At 47.0% G+C, this 14,251-nt stretch overlaps 1 protein-coding gene across 2 annotated transcripts in view; it reads left to right on the forward strand.

Moving 5' to 3' along the window:
* Positions 1-14,251, forward strand: part of ESRRG (estrogen related receptor gamma) — a 620,288-nt gene that overhangs the window by 331,996 nt on the left and 274,041 nt on the right. For both annotated transcript variants that reach the window (XM_072140121.1, XM_072140120.1), the window contains exon 4: positions 5,335-5,411. The gene's annotated coding sequence lies outside the window, so the exon portion shown is untranslated. The remainder of the gene's footprint in view (positions 1-5,334; positions 5,412-14,251) is intronic.

Below are 14,251 nucleotides of genomic sequence, written 5' to 3' on the forward strand. Positions count from 1 at the left end.
TCCGTTTTTTAAATTCCGCTGTATGTCCGAATCCGTCAGATTGTCCAACGGCCACGCCCCTCCGATTTCTGTCGCATGCAAGCCGGCGCTGATGCACCACAATCCGATCTCGTGCGCCAAAAACCAGGGACAATTTGGCACAAAACGGAAATAATTACGAAACCTGCCGAAAGTGCGGCATTCGGACCCTTAGTAAATGTGCCCCAATGTATCCTTGTGGCCAGGGATGGATTACGATGGTCATGGGGCCCTGGGCTGTAGCAAAATTGTGGCTCACACGCCAAAAAGAAAATTAGGTCCAGCCCTTGGAGGTTCGATATCTTCTCCAATATTTATTCATTAAAAACTCACTCACATAGATAAAATATAACGCAACATACCGTTCGACGCGTTTCGCCAACAAGCCTTAGTCTTGATCTGAAAGCAATGTTGCATGACCACAATTTAAAAGTCCCTCCTTGACCAGTAATGGTGTCCGGTGGAACGAACTTGTCCTACGAAAAAGCATAATTGTGGGTTGTTACAAGTCAACGGCATTTACTTCCATCATATGGTGTTAGAATCAAACCACTTGGGAGAGGAGGGGGGGGCCCTTCTGTCCACTTTTAGTTCTGCAGTTTGAGGACCTTTTGAGGACCTTCAAAGGTTTGAGTATGTGTTGAGATCATGAAGATTTTATGGCTGGAGGTCCTTCTCTTTATTCTCTCCACAGGGCAGTATCATAATTGGTAATTGGTCCAGGAGGTCATGGGCCCCCTAGAAGTCTTGGGGCCCTGGGCGGCCACCAAACCCGCCGATATTATAATCTTCTACTGCTTATGACAGTGTCGTGTGCCTTTTGCTAGCTACCGTCTACCGTCAGATTCACCGATAGCAGAATGCCAAAACCTTGTTATCTCTTCTATTGGATGGAACCATTTTTCTTATATCCATGAATGGAACAAATCTTCTGAAAATGAGTTTATTCAGGTGATGTCACCCAACAGTCAACAGCATTGATGGGTGGGACCAGAGTAGGGGTGGCATAAATTAACAGACGGTGCCAAGAGGCACTCCGACCGAAGTCTAGCTCATTTGCATAATTTTATAAAAATATTTTCAGAATTGTGCCGTTCCTGGATATAAGAAAAATTGTTTTATTACTTAGAGGAAATTACAAGCAAGTAAGTTATGGCAGACGACCATCTGTTACTCTGATGGTAGATGTGACTGTCCTTTAACAAAACCAGGCCTTTTGGTGGGATAATACACGTTAAAAAATATTATACATGTGGGGGCAAAGGGAAGGACAGGCAGGACAGTGAGCCCTAAACTGAGCCCCCCAAATCTGTCACCTGCCTCCTTGCCTCACGTATCCTAGGGTGATACGGGACGACCACAAAGCCACAGTGTAGACACAAAAGAAGACTCACAAACAAATGACACAGAGAGCGAGCTCAGGGGTCACAACAAAGATGGCAGATTAAGTACAGAATCGAGTAGCAGAAGGGAAGGTCAATATACGATAACTGAAGTTGGTAAACCAGAGATAACAGAAGAATCTAGGGTGCACAACAACAGAGAGCTGAGTATATAATTATAACCACCAGGGTGTAATGGAACCGGGCAAGTATATAAAGCAGTTCCTGGACGCCGCCCCCAGCAGCAGACTGGATGAGCCATCACACTACTAACACTTGTTCCACAGGGCTGAGAAATCTTAGCCACAGTTCATACACAAAAAGTGTTAAGCCACCTAAGCAGTGCTCTGCGGGCAGAGAAGGACTGAGGTATGGGTGCCACATCTGCTTCCATGTGTGGCAGGCTGGCATGATGTGATGACATCATGATTGGGCTAATGTCATAATAAGGGGTCTACAGACCCCCAGTGGTGCCTTTTAAGTGGTGATGATTAGAGAAACGAAAATAATTTAAGGAGAAGGCAAGATTTTTAAGGGGACAATATAAGGAGGGGGTACAGAAATGGGGACATTATAGAGAGGGGCTACAGAAAAGGGGACATTATAAGGAGGGGCTACAGAAAAGGGGACATTATAAGGAGGGGATACAGAAAAGGGGATATTATAAGGAGGGGCTACAGAAATGGGGACCTTATAAAGAGGGGATACAGATAAGGGGACATTATAAGGAGGGGGCTATAGAAAAGGGGACATTATAAGGAGGGGCTACAGAAAAGGGGACATTATAAGGAGGGGCTACAGAAAAGGGGACTTTATAAGGAGGGGCTACAGAAAAGGGGATATTATAAGGAGGGGGCTACAGAAAAGGGGACATTATAAGGAAGGGCTACAGAAAAGGGGACTTTATAAGGAGGGGCTATAGAAAAGGGGACATTATAAGGAGGGGGCTACAGAAAAGGGGACATTATAAAAGGGGGCTACAGAAAAATGGACATTATAAAAGGGGGCTACAGAAAAGGGGACATTAGAAGGAGGGGCTACAGAAAAGGGGACTTTATAAGGAGGGGCTACAGAAAAGGGGATATTATAAGGAGGGGCTACAGAAATGGGGACATTATAAAGAGGGGATACAGAAAAGGGGACATTATAAGGAGGGGGCTATAGAAAAGGGGACATTATAAGGAGGGGCTACAGAAAAGGGGACATTATAAGGAGGGGGCTATAGAAAAGGGGACTTTATAAGGAGGGGACTACAGAAATGGGGACATTATAAAAGGGGGCTACAGAAAAGGGGACATTAGAAGGAGAGGCTACAAAAAAGTGGACATTATAAGGAAGGGCTACAGAGATGGAGACATTAAACTGGGTGGGCTACAGAAAAGGGGACATTATAAGGAGGGGGTAAAGAAAAGGGGACATTATAAAGAGGGGTTACTGGAATGGGAACATTAGAAGGTTGGGGCTACAAAAGGAGGGTCAACCACAGGAGGGTTAATGCTGCCATCATTGTTACATACAGTTACATTGTACCCTCATTATAGAAGTGATTTTTCAAAATATGAAACAGCGCCACCAATGTCCGCAGGTCATATTTGGTATTGCAGTCGTTGTCGGCAATAGGTCTTAGTCACAATCCCCTAACTGACCCATGGTCAGCAGCGTCTCTGTAACTGACAATAAGCCAGTTTTTTTTTTTTTTTAGAAAAACAGAAGCGTTGTTTCCGCCACGGTTCAGCGCCTCGCATAAAACGGAGGAAAATAGTCGTAGCAAGAAAATTGGAAACATGGACTGTATTTAAATGGAGATTCTCAGCTATTAATCACGTCAAAGCCTTGAGCACTTATGGTTTGAGAGAAGCAAAGCCGGAACCTCAAACAGCGAAAAAAACAAAACAAAAACCCAAGCCGCGTGTTATCTTCAAGTGAGCATTAAAAGCCGCGGTTTAAATTAGGATATAATGGTGTTCTGACAGCTTAATGAAAACTAATAGCATGAAAAAAAACAAGCGCCGCAATTATTTCCTCAATTTTTTTGTATTTTTTTTTACTTTTTTTTTTTTTACGTCTTCAATGTGTACTTGTTTATAGGAAACGTGTTGACTATAGGAGCCGTCACTCATCCCGGTAAGGGGTCTGGCTAAGAGCCGAACCGAAGAAGGACGGAAATTTCTTTGCTTCTTTTCTTCTCTTTTTTTTTGGACTCTGTTTGTTTTGTTTTATGTAATTATATCTCCTATGGGGGGGAGAGGGGGGTTGTAATTAGTTAGATTGGAGCTTAACTGATTTCGCCTGGTTTTTTGCAGATTTGTGATTCAGCCGCTCTTTAGTGCTCTCTCTCTCGTGTTGATGGAGTGAGCTCCAGATTTTATGTACTGCGTATAGGCAGTTTACAGATTGAAACGGCCCATTTCAGCCAGAAAACAGCCCAAATGGCCACTTTGGTTTGCTTCGTTTCCAGGACGTAATCTGTCGTCTTTGGCACCGGGAGAAAGAGCTGCGCTCATACAGAGCTCAGTGTCATTTTGGTGCCCATAAAGCTCAATGCTATACAATTTCGCGCTCATATATCAGTCCATCTTTAGGGAACAACCACGTATGGTGGCCTTGGTGTGGCTGTATATCACTCAGACAGCTCCCTTCTCTGTGTAGTGGTCAGACCAGGTTACTGCAGATCAGCTCTTACTCATTTAACCAGTTTAACCAGCAGTACCGTGTTAAGCCACTGCACAAAGAATGGCGCCGTCTTTTTCCTGTTCCATTCACTGTTTACCAGATGCTGACGACAACTGATCAATGGGGGCTCTGTATGTCGGACCCCCGAAACTCGAAAAAACTGAAACTAAGGATCTACTCTTAAATTCTACCACCAGGATGAAGGATTATAAACCAAGTACACTTACATTCTGGTGTGTGCCCCCTCTGGCAAGTTCTGCTCTTAGTTTAGCTTTTTATACTCTAGTTTCTGCAAATAAAAAGTGGTAAAAATTATGCAAATGAGGCTTAGGGGCTCCTGGCTCAATTAACAGATATGAAGACTGGAGCCCCTTAGGCTCATTTACATAATGTAATATGTATAAACAAAGGCATAAGGAGTTAAAAGAAGAGCAGATCCTGCCAGGGGGCGCACCAGCAGGTAAGTGCGCTTAGTTTACAATTCTTTATCCGGGTGGTAGATATCCTTTAAAGAGGTTTTCCAGTAATTTAGGGGCATCTGTGCTCACCTGGAAGTGTTGGGGGTCATGGGACCCACTTTGGCCAATATGTGGCTCTCATGAACAACTTATAAATGAGTGGAAGTGATTTCCAATGGTCCAATGAGACCTCAGAATTGTTGACGTGGGTTCCCTTGACCTCCCACACTTCTGGCTAGGCACAAGTCCTAAAGACTGGAAGAACCAGAATTATAAGGGAAACGGGAACCAGGGTAATAATACTTTGGGTTTTTTTTTTTGCCACCTCCTGCCCTGGCCCCTAAGTAGTTATCCAGAATTCCTGAAAAAACCCTTTTTAAAACGGCAAATGCCTCTAACAAATATTCCAAAAATGTATGGTAAATTACAAGATATCATATACATTGTCATGACAACATAACACTGTTATGATGACATCATCATGACATCATCACCTACAATAGACCGTTTTATGATCCTTTTTGGAATGATTCCTTCACGAAAGGCTCTACCTACCTATATCAGGGCTCCAGGTCTCCAATGTTACCAAATAATATTATTTGTCTAAATTCTTAGATATATTGTGGATTTGGGTCTGAGATATTTTGTACCTTAGCGTTGACCCCATATCATAGATCCAGGTGATTTTTAATGGATACAAGTAACTACTGGTCATGTAAAAGACCCGAAGAATTTAACCTCAATCTTCTCGACTTTGAATTAATTTCTTGCACTGAAAATAATTTTTTTTTTTTTTTTTTCAGAATGACAATTTCTTTTGAGAAGTTTATGAGGACATGATCATTGAGTAAGAAATTTTCGTCTCCTGAACTCGTCAAAGGTAGGAATTAAAAAAAATTAACGAATAATATGTATTTTTTTTTTTAAAGGTTAGTCTTTCTACTGGAATGTTCTAGACTTTTCATTCCAGTGGTGGGTCTGACTAGAGATGAGTGGACCCAAATGTTAGGTTCGGATCCAGGGCTCGGGTGCATCTCTCTGTGCAGTAAATCCGGGCAAATTGTCACCCCTACCTGCTAGCCATGGCTGTGATTGGACAGGGTTCGGCGGCCAATCACAGCCACCCCTAGTAGCTAATTTGTGGGAGGCACCCAAACACCGAGCCCAAACTTAAAGAGCAATCCTGCTCATGTATAGGTCAAAGCTCTCGGACCCCACCCCGACCATGTAAATAGAGTGGTCACGGTACGGGTCAAGCATCTGTGTCACATTATAATTATAATTCCTGTACTATTTTCTTTTTATTGGCTGCTTAGGATATTTGATCTGTGGGGGTTCTGGGTGTTTGACCTCCACCAATCTGATATTGAGAACCTTTTCTATAGATCTATAATAAGGATTTTAGCCTGAAGGGATTCCCTGATATCCTCTAACTCCTATAAAGAGATCTGGACTTCCAGCAGAGATTTCCTAAGCCGTTACATCAGGATTAGTCTCCATTAACAAATGATAAACCCAATACAAGGCTGCAGTAGAAGACCAGAAGGCAAAGTGTAGTCAGACGTAGTCAGAGGTCAGGGCTAGCGGTAGTCTGCTGGCAGATTAGGATGGGTTGCATACAGGAAGAAGTGGTCAGAGGAAGGGCAGGGTCAAAGACAATAAATGTGGAATATTAGTAGGGAGAGTGCCTTATATAACTAGGGCAGCATCTGTGGGAAGCAATGGGCCCTTACATACCTACAGTAAAACTTGCTAGGACTTACCTGAGTTTTTAGAAACAATCTCTATTTGACCGGTTTAAAAAGGGATGGCACTTACATAAACCTAACCTGAAATTGGACATTGAGGGATCTTGTATGGTTGGGAGTGACCCAATTTCCCCAACTAGTAATTATACATTTAAAGGGGTTGTACCCACTACTTAAGTTATCCCCTATCCACAGCATAGGGGATTACAAGATGAACTGTGGGGGCTTACTGCTGGGATCTCCACCAATCAGCTTGCTTTCCCTCTTGTGGTTAGAGAAAAACTTAAATAGTTGGTACAACCTCTCTAAGAGGCTGGAAGTCACAAGCAGAAGAGGGCAGAGGGGAGGGGAGATAGCTAAGGCAGACAATTTGATCAGGGGGGTAGTGGTTAACACCCCAGGTGGAAATATAGGACATAATTGTTCCATTTTACATAGTTTATGACAACCCGCTTTCACCACTAGGGGGAGCTAACTGAGTATATTTATGCACCTTTCATTGGGAGAGATCTATCAACACCTTGGGGCACATTTACTTACCCGGTCCCTGCGCGATCCCCAATCCGGAATGTCCGATGTAGATAAACTCTGCCGCGATTCACGTAGATTGTGCACCCGATATCCTGCATGTGTCGCTTCCCCGCTCAGGTCCGCCAGAGTTCACCATCTTCTTCCCAGTGCATGTAAGTGCTTGGCTTTCAAAGTTAAGTCTAGCGTTAAGTTTAGCGTTCAGTCTAAATCAGTCTGATCGCCCCCCCCCCCTCTCCCCTCCCTGATTTGTGTTGCATGAAAGCCTTGTGATAGATCTCCCCCATTGCTTTGTAAGCTTCTCGGCTCCCCCTAGTGGTGGCTTTGAGCTACCTGGATTTATATGAAACTTGAAAAATGTTAAAATTAACCCAAATAAAGACATCTAATGTATTTTACCATCAACATTTTTTACCTATAAATGGAAGTACGGCCTTTGACTTCAGATCAACCAATTTCTGTCAAATCGATTGTTGTGGGGAGTAAAAATTTCCGGTCGTTTCCATCTTGTGTATATCACTTATTAATTCTGGACTAATGATTCTGCATATAAATTCGGCAGTGTTTTCATAAGACGAGCGTTGGGAATAAAATCCATATTTTTGTTGCCGCTGTGTTCTTTTCTTGCCTGCACTGATTTCGCTAAATATGCCTGTTAAATGAGATCCTTCTAAAATGCACCCCCGGGGCCCCAGCATTTTATTCAAGTTTTACAAAGGATATTTCTACAGCGCTTTCATGATCTAATTTGCACATTTGTATGTAGAAATCCCCCAGTGCGGCACCAATACGGTATCTTCCAGTCAGAATCTGACTCGGTTCTCCTGTGCCCTGACAGTCGCCTTATCTACTACTTAGCAAGGTGCAGGAAATTATTCTTCCAAAACTCTTTAGAGGTAGTCATCTCTCCACTGTCGATAATCCAAAGGAAACTTAACCTGTGAGGGAACAGAAAGGCTCAAAGCTTCTACGTGGAGGAAACGGCAATCGGCATTTATTGGCTTTTATGGGAGCCTTAAAGGGAACCTGTCACCAGATTTTACCCTACTAAACTAGTGCCCCCCTCAGGTAGGGAATGAAATACCCTTTCTAGAATTCCCTCTTTTATGTGATATCTCACCCGTTTACTTATAAAAAATGCCCCTCAAAGTCAGGCAAATATGACTCTTCTCACATTGGGGCACATTAACTTACCCGGTCCTGGTGCGATTCCGCGATGCGCTGTCTGATGAGGATTCGGGGCCGGCCGGGATTCACTAAGCTCGTGCGCCCGATCTCCTGCATCCGTCGCCTCCGTGCTGAGGTCCGCCGGAGTTCACCTGCTTCTTCCCGGTGCATGTAAGTGCTGATCTTGTGACACAAATCCTTTTTTAAATTCCGCAGTTTGTCCGAATCAGTCGGGTTGTCCGATGGGCACGCCCCGCGATTTCTGTTGCGTGCAAGCTGGCACCGAAGTGCCAAAATCCGATCGCGTGCGCCAAAATGGAAATCGTCGGGAAACCCGACAAAAATGCCTCCGACAGACCCTTAGTAAATGAGCCCCATTATTTTCACATGAGGTGATTCAAGTTTAGTGGTTCCAGGGGTGCTGTCATTTTAGAAGCCCCCATCTTCTATTCTATTGAACCCTAAAACAGGATTTTGTATCATATTAAAGATAAGAACCTTAATTTTTCAGATCCCATCAAGCTTACAGTTCTGCAACAGACTGCAATACTATACAGGATGCCAAATGGCAGCTATGGGAGCCTTTAAAAGGCTCATTGCACCGACTGGCACCCTCGGATGATGTCATGGGGGGGAGGCACCAATCAGCCATCCATGATAGCAGTGCCCAAATGAAGCACTTTTTGGTGCCGTCGTTGGGTTCGACCACGGCAGCTAACAGGTTAACTGTCACAATCGGTGCCAGTACTGACTGTGAAGTTACCGGCAGGTGTCTGCTGTTTTATACAGCTAAAACCAGGTGCGTATGGAAAGGACTCAGTCTGTGAACCCTCTCTTTACCTCCCTGCATGATCAGCCAGAGTATATATTCCCTTTCCAGTATTTCTCCATGAATTTGCAATAGACTTGGGTAGGGGCCTAGCTGCTGTGACTCACTGCCCCCTCCATAGACTACCATGTAATCTGATACCTTATTGAATTTCTGTCTACTAAATTCAGCAAACATTTTAGACCAAAAAGCAGGTTAGGAGGGAAGAAGGGAGAACGGTAAGAGCCGAAGTGTAACGCTGGCAACGGGTGCCACCCCTGTTCATGTTTCCCGTTTCAGGCTTACCTTCAGCCGCTGTGTCCGGCCATGCGTCAGGTCCCTTAGGGTGTGGACGTTGCCTCTCTCTCTTCTTCTTATAGGTGCATGGCGTTTGCCAGCCAGGCTGTCCCAGCCTATCAGCATGCACCTCCAGCCATATTACCCAGCATGCCCTGCTTCCCACGCCTGAGCAAATGTTTCTAGAATATCTAGTCCTACTATATGGTGTTCTGCTTCTTGTGTGACCCCCAGTCCGTTCTCTGACTCCATCCTTGATCTGGGCTGGTTTACGACTCCGACTTGTTTTCTGATCCTGTGCTGCCTGCCACGACCGTCTGCCTGTTCTTGACTCCTTTAGTACCGCCCTTGACTTTCAGTTCTGCCTGACCCGTTGGTACCACATACTGGTGTCTCTGAACCCACTGGGCCAGCTGCTATCTATACTGTGACCAACACAAGAGGTAGCGACCTGGAGATCTCTCCGCAGTAAAGTCCAGATGCCTGTATAGGGGAGAAAGGGTGAATACTGTGGTATTATGTGAAATTTATTGAAAAGTTAATGAGCATTTAATATGTCTTCTATATCAATAGGATAATATAGATATAAACACATAAGCCAATCAACAGCCAGTGTTTGTGTATGTACAGTCCATTAGGGTGAAAGGAGTGTGGGGGATACCGGTAAATGAAAGGACATCACTATGAGAAATAATAGGGTGTAAAATAAGTCAGATTGGGGAAATGGATAGGGGTTGTGAATTTTGGGAATTAGGGTAGCACATTCCAGAAAATCAGTGCAGCACGAAGAAATATAGCATGGATAGAATGTCAGCATTAAAATGAGATAATGAAGGGTAGCGAAGCCCACACAGAGGACCTAAGGAGTGGATGCAATGGCAGGGGGCTACCAGCCCAATGGCCAGCACAGGGTAGAGGCCCCTTGAAATGTTTGGTGAAATAAACTTGTGCCGTATCATTGTCACATACATTATAGCTACATGTAGTCGCATTACCTGAGCGAGGGGCCACAGGGGACCGACATGAGGCAAAATCTGAAATGAGAGATTTAGCCAATCATCCATGATAAATCCACAGAGATCAGAAATAATACCATCAACATGCTAATTGTCTGCAGGAAAACAGCTCTCACTGCTGCTATTAATTATTTCTAGAAATTAGCTTCATTCCGGGGTCTTTAGTTATGAGATACAAGATACAATGTGATAGCTGGTACTATATATACACCTTATAGCTGAGGGCATCCTCACATCCTAAATATTTTGAACAAATGTCTAATGGGTCTCCATCCCGGAAAATTGGCCGGCAGATAACAATGGTGGTTGAATCTGATCCGTGGCAGCTATGAGGATGGTCATAGTATCATAGTTTATATGGTTAAAAAAATTCCGATCAAGTTCAACCAAGGAAGGGAAGGGATTGGATGAGGAAGAGATTTAGGGGAAACAATTCTATATAACATAACCATCAATGTTATTTAGGTGTAAAAAGGCATCTAGACCCTTGTTGAAGCTCTCTGCTGTCCCTGCTGTGACCAGCGCCTGAGCTCGGCTATTCCACAGATTGACAGTTCTCATAGTAAAAAAGCCCTGTCGCCTCTGGTGATTAACCCCTTCCTCCTAATAGATACAGCACATACCTTTGGTTACCCTCCACTGCCAGCAGTGGTCAGGGGTCAGCATGGGTGCTCTGACCTCTCTGTGACTACATCCCCCATACACAGCGAGCTGCCATGTCCTGTGTGTCCTGAAACCTTTCTATCATAGGCAGCAGTGGTCAGGGGTCAGCATGGGCGCTCTGACCCCTCTGTGACTACACCCCCCATACACAGCGAGCTGCCATGTCCTGTGTGTCCTGACACCTTTCTATCATAGCCAGCAGTGGTCAGGGGTCAGCATGGGCGCTCTGACCCCTCTGTGACTACATCCCCCATACACAGCGAGCTGCCATGTCCTGTGTGTCCTGAAACCTTTCTATCATAGGCAGCAGTGGTCAGGGGTCAGCATGGGCGCTCTGACCCCTCTGTGACTACACCCCCCATACACAGCGAGCTGCCATGTCCTGTGTGTCCTGACACCTTTCTATCATAGCCAGCAGTGGTCAGGGGTCAGCATGGACGCTCTGACCCCTCTGTGACTACACCCCCCATACACAGCGAGCTGCCATGCCCTGTGTGTCCTGACACCTTTCTATCATAGCCAGCAGTGGTCAGGGGTCAGCATGGACGCTCTGACCCCTCTGTGACTACACCCCCCATACACAGCGAGCTGCCATGTCCTGTGTGTCTTGACACCTTTCTATCATAGCCAGCAGTGGTCAGGGGTCAGCATGGGCGCTCTGACCCCTCTGTGACTACACTCCCCATACACAGCGAGCTGTCATGTCCTGTGTGTCCTGACACCTCTCTATCATAGCCAGCAGTGGTCAGAGGTCAGCATGGGCGCTCTGACCCCTCTGTGACTACATCCCCCATACACAGCGAGCTGCCATGTCCTGTGTGTCCTGACACCTTTCTATCATAGCTAGCAGTGGTCAGGGGTCAGCATGGGCGCTCTGACCTCTCTGTGACTACACCCCCATACACAGCAAGCTGCCATGTCCTGTGTGTCCTGACACCTTTCTATCATAGCCAGCAATGGTCAGGGGTCAGCATGGGCGCTCTGACCCCTCTGTGACTACGCCCCCCATACACAGCAAGCTGCCATGTCCTGTCTGTCCTGACACCTTTCTATCATAGCCAGCAGTGGTCAGGGGTCAGCATGGGTGCTCTGACCTCTCTGTGACTACACCCCCATACACAGCGAGCTGCCATGTCCTGTGTGTCCTGACACCTTTCTATCATAGCCAGCAGTGGTCAGGGGTCAGCATGGGTGCTCTGACCCCTCTGTGACCACACCCCCATACACAGCGAGCTGCCATGTCCTGTGTGTCCTGACACCTTTCTATCATAGCCAGCAGTGGTCAGGGGTCAGCATGGGCGCTCTGACCCCTCTGTGACTACACCCCCCATACACAGCGAGCTGCCATGTCCTGTGTGTCCTGACACCTTTCTATCATAGCTAGCAGTGGTCAGGGGTCAGCATGGGCGTTCTGACCCCTCTGTGACTACACCCCCCATACACAGCGAGCTGCCATGCCCTGTGTGTCCTGACACCTTTCTATCATAGCCAGCAGTGGTCAGGGGTCAGCATGGACGCTCTGACCCCTCTGTGACTACACCCCCCATACACAGCGAGCTGCCATGTCCTGTGTGTCTTGACACCTTTCTATCATAGCCAGCAGTGGTCAGGGGTCAGCATGGGCGCTCTGACCCCTCTGTGACTACACTCCCCATACACAGCGAGCTGTCATGTCCTGTGTGTCCTGACACCTCTCTATCATAGCCAGCAGTGGTCAGAGGTCAGCATGGGCGCTCTGACCCCTCTGTGACTACATCCCCCATACACAGCGAGCTGCCATGTCCTGTGTGTCCTGACACCTTTCTATCATAGCCAGCAGTGGTCAGGGGTCAGCATGGGCGCTCTGACCCCTCTGTGACTACGCCCCCCATACACAGCAAGCTGCCATGTCCTGTCTGTCCTGACACCTTTCTATCATAGCCAGCAGTGGTCAGGGGTCAGCATGGGTGCTCTGACCTCTCTGTGACTACACCCCCATACACAGCGAGCTGCCATGTCCTGTGTGTCCTGACACCTTTCTATCATAGCCAGCAGTGGTCAGGGGTCAGCATGGGCGCTCTGACCCCTCTGTGACTACACCCCCCATACACAGCGAGCTGCCATGTCCTGTGTGTCCTGACACCTTTCTATCATAGCTAGCAGTGGTCAGGGGTCAGCATGGGCGTTCTGACCCCTCTGTGACTACACCCCCCATACACAGCGAGCTGCCATGTCCTGTGTGTCCTGACACCTTTCTATCATAGCCAGCAGTGGTCAGGGGTCAGCATGGGCGCTCTGACCCCTCTGTGACTACACCCCCCATACACAGCGAGCTGCCATGTCCTGTGTGTCCTGACACCTTTCTATCATAGCTAGCAGTGGTCAGGGGTCAGCATGGGCGTTCTGACCCCTCTGTGACTACACCCCCCATACACAGCGAGCTGCCATGCCCTGTGTGTCCTGACACCTTTCTATCATAGCCAGCAGTGGTCAGGGGTCAGCATGGACGCTCTGACCCCTCTGTGACTACAACCCCCATACACAGCGAGCTGCCATGTCCTGTGTGTCTTGACACCTTTCTATCATAGCCAGCAGTGGTCAGGGGTCAGCATGGACGCTCTGACCCCTCTGTGACTACAACCCCCATACACAGCGAGCTGCCATGTCCTGTGTGTCTTGACACCTTTCTATCATAGCCAGCAGTGGTCAGGGGTCAGCATGGGCGCTCTGACCCCTCTGTGACTACACACCCCATACACAGCGAGCTGCCATGTCCTGTGTGTCCTGACACCTCTCTATCATAGCCAGCAGTGGTCAGAGGTCAGCATGGGTGCTCTGACCCCTCTGTGACTACATCCCCCATACACAGCAAGCTGCCATGTCCTGTGTGTCCTGACACCTTTCTATCATAGCCAGCAGTGGTCAGGGGTCAGCATGGGCGCTCTGACCCCTCTGTGACTACGCCCCCCATACACAGCAAGCTGCCATGTCCTGTCTGTCCTGACACCTTTCTATCATAGCCAGCAGTGGTCAGGGGTCAGCATGGGTGCTCTGACCTCTCTGTGACTACACCCCCATACACAGCGAGCTGCCATGTCCTGTGTGTCCTGACACCTTTCTATCATAGCCAGCAGTGGTCAGGGGTCAGCATGGGCGTTCTGACCCCTCTGTGACTACACCCCCCATACACAGCGAGCTGCCATGTCCTGTGTGTCCTGACACCTTTCTATCATAGCTAGCAGTGGTCAGGGGTCAGCATGGGCGTTCTGACCCCTCTGTGACTACACCCCCCCATACACAGCGAGCTGCCATATCCTTTGTGTTCTAGAAATTACAACCCATGTCTCTAAATATCTACTACTGGGAGCCTCGTGGTTAAAGTAAAAGTGAAATCTGATTATGACCAGTCCAAGTATAAAGGTCAGCCTGTTCCATTCTTCCAGGTTGGATATCGGCCGGTGCACCCTGTGTAGGTGTAAGGTCTTTTCTTACATAGGATCCTGGAGATCATTAC

This window comes from Engystomops pustulosus, chromosome 3 (assembly GCF_040894005.1).
Source record: "Engystomops pustulosus chromosome 3, aEngPut4.maternal, whole genome shotgun sequence".
NCBI lineage: Eukaryota > Metazoa > Chordata > Amphibia > Anura > Leptodactylidae > Engystomops > Engystomops pustulosus.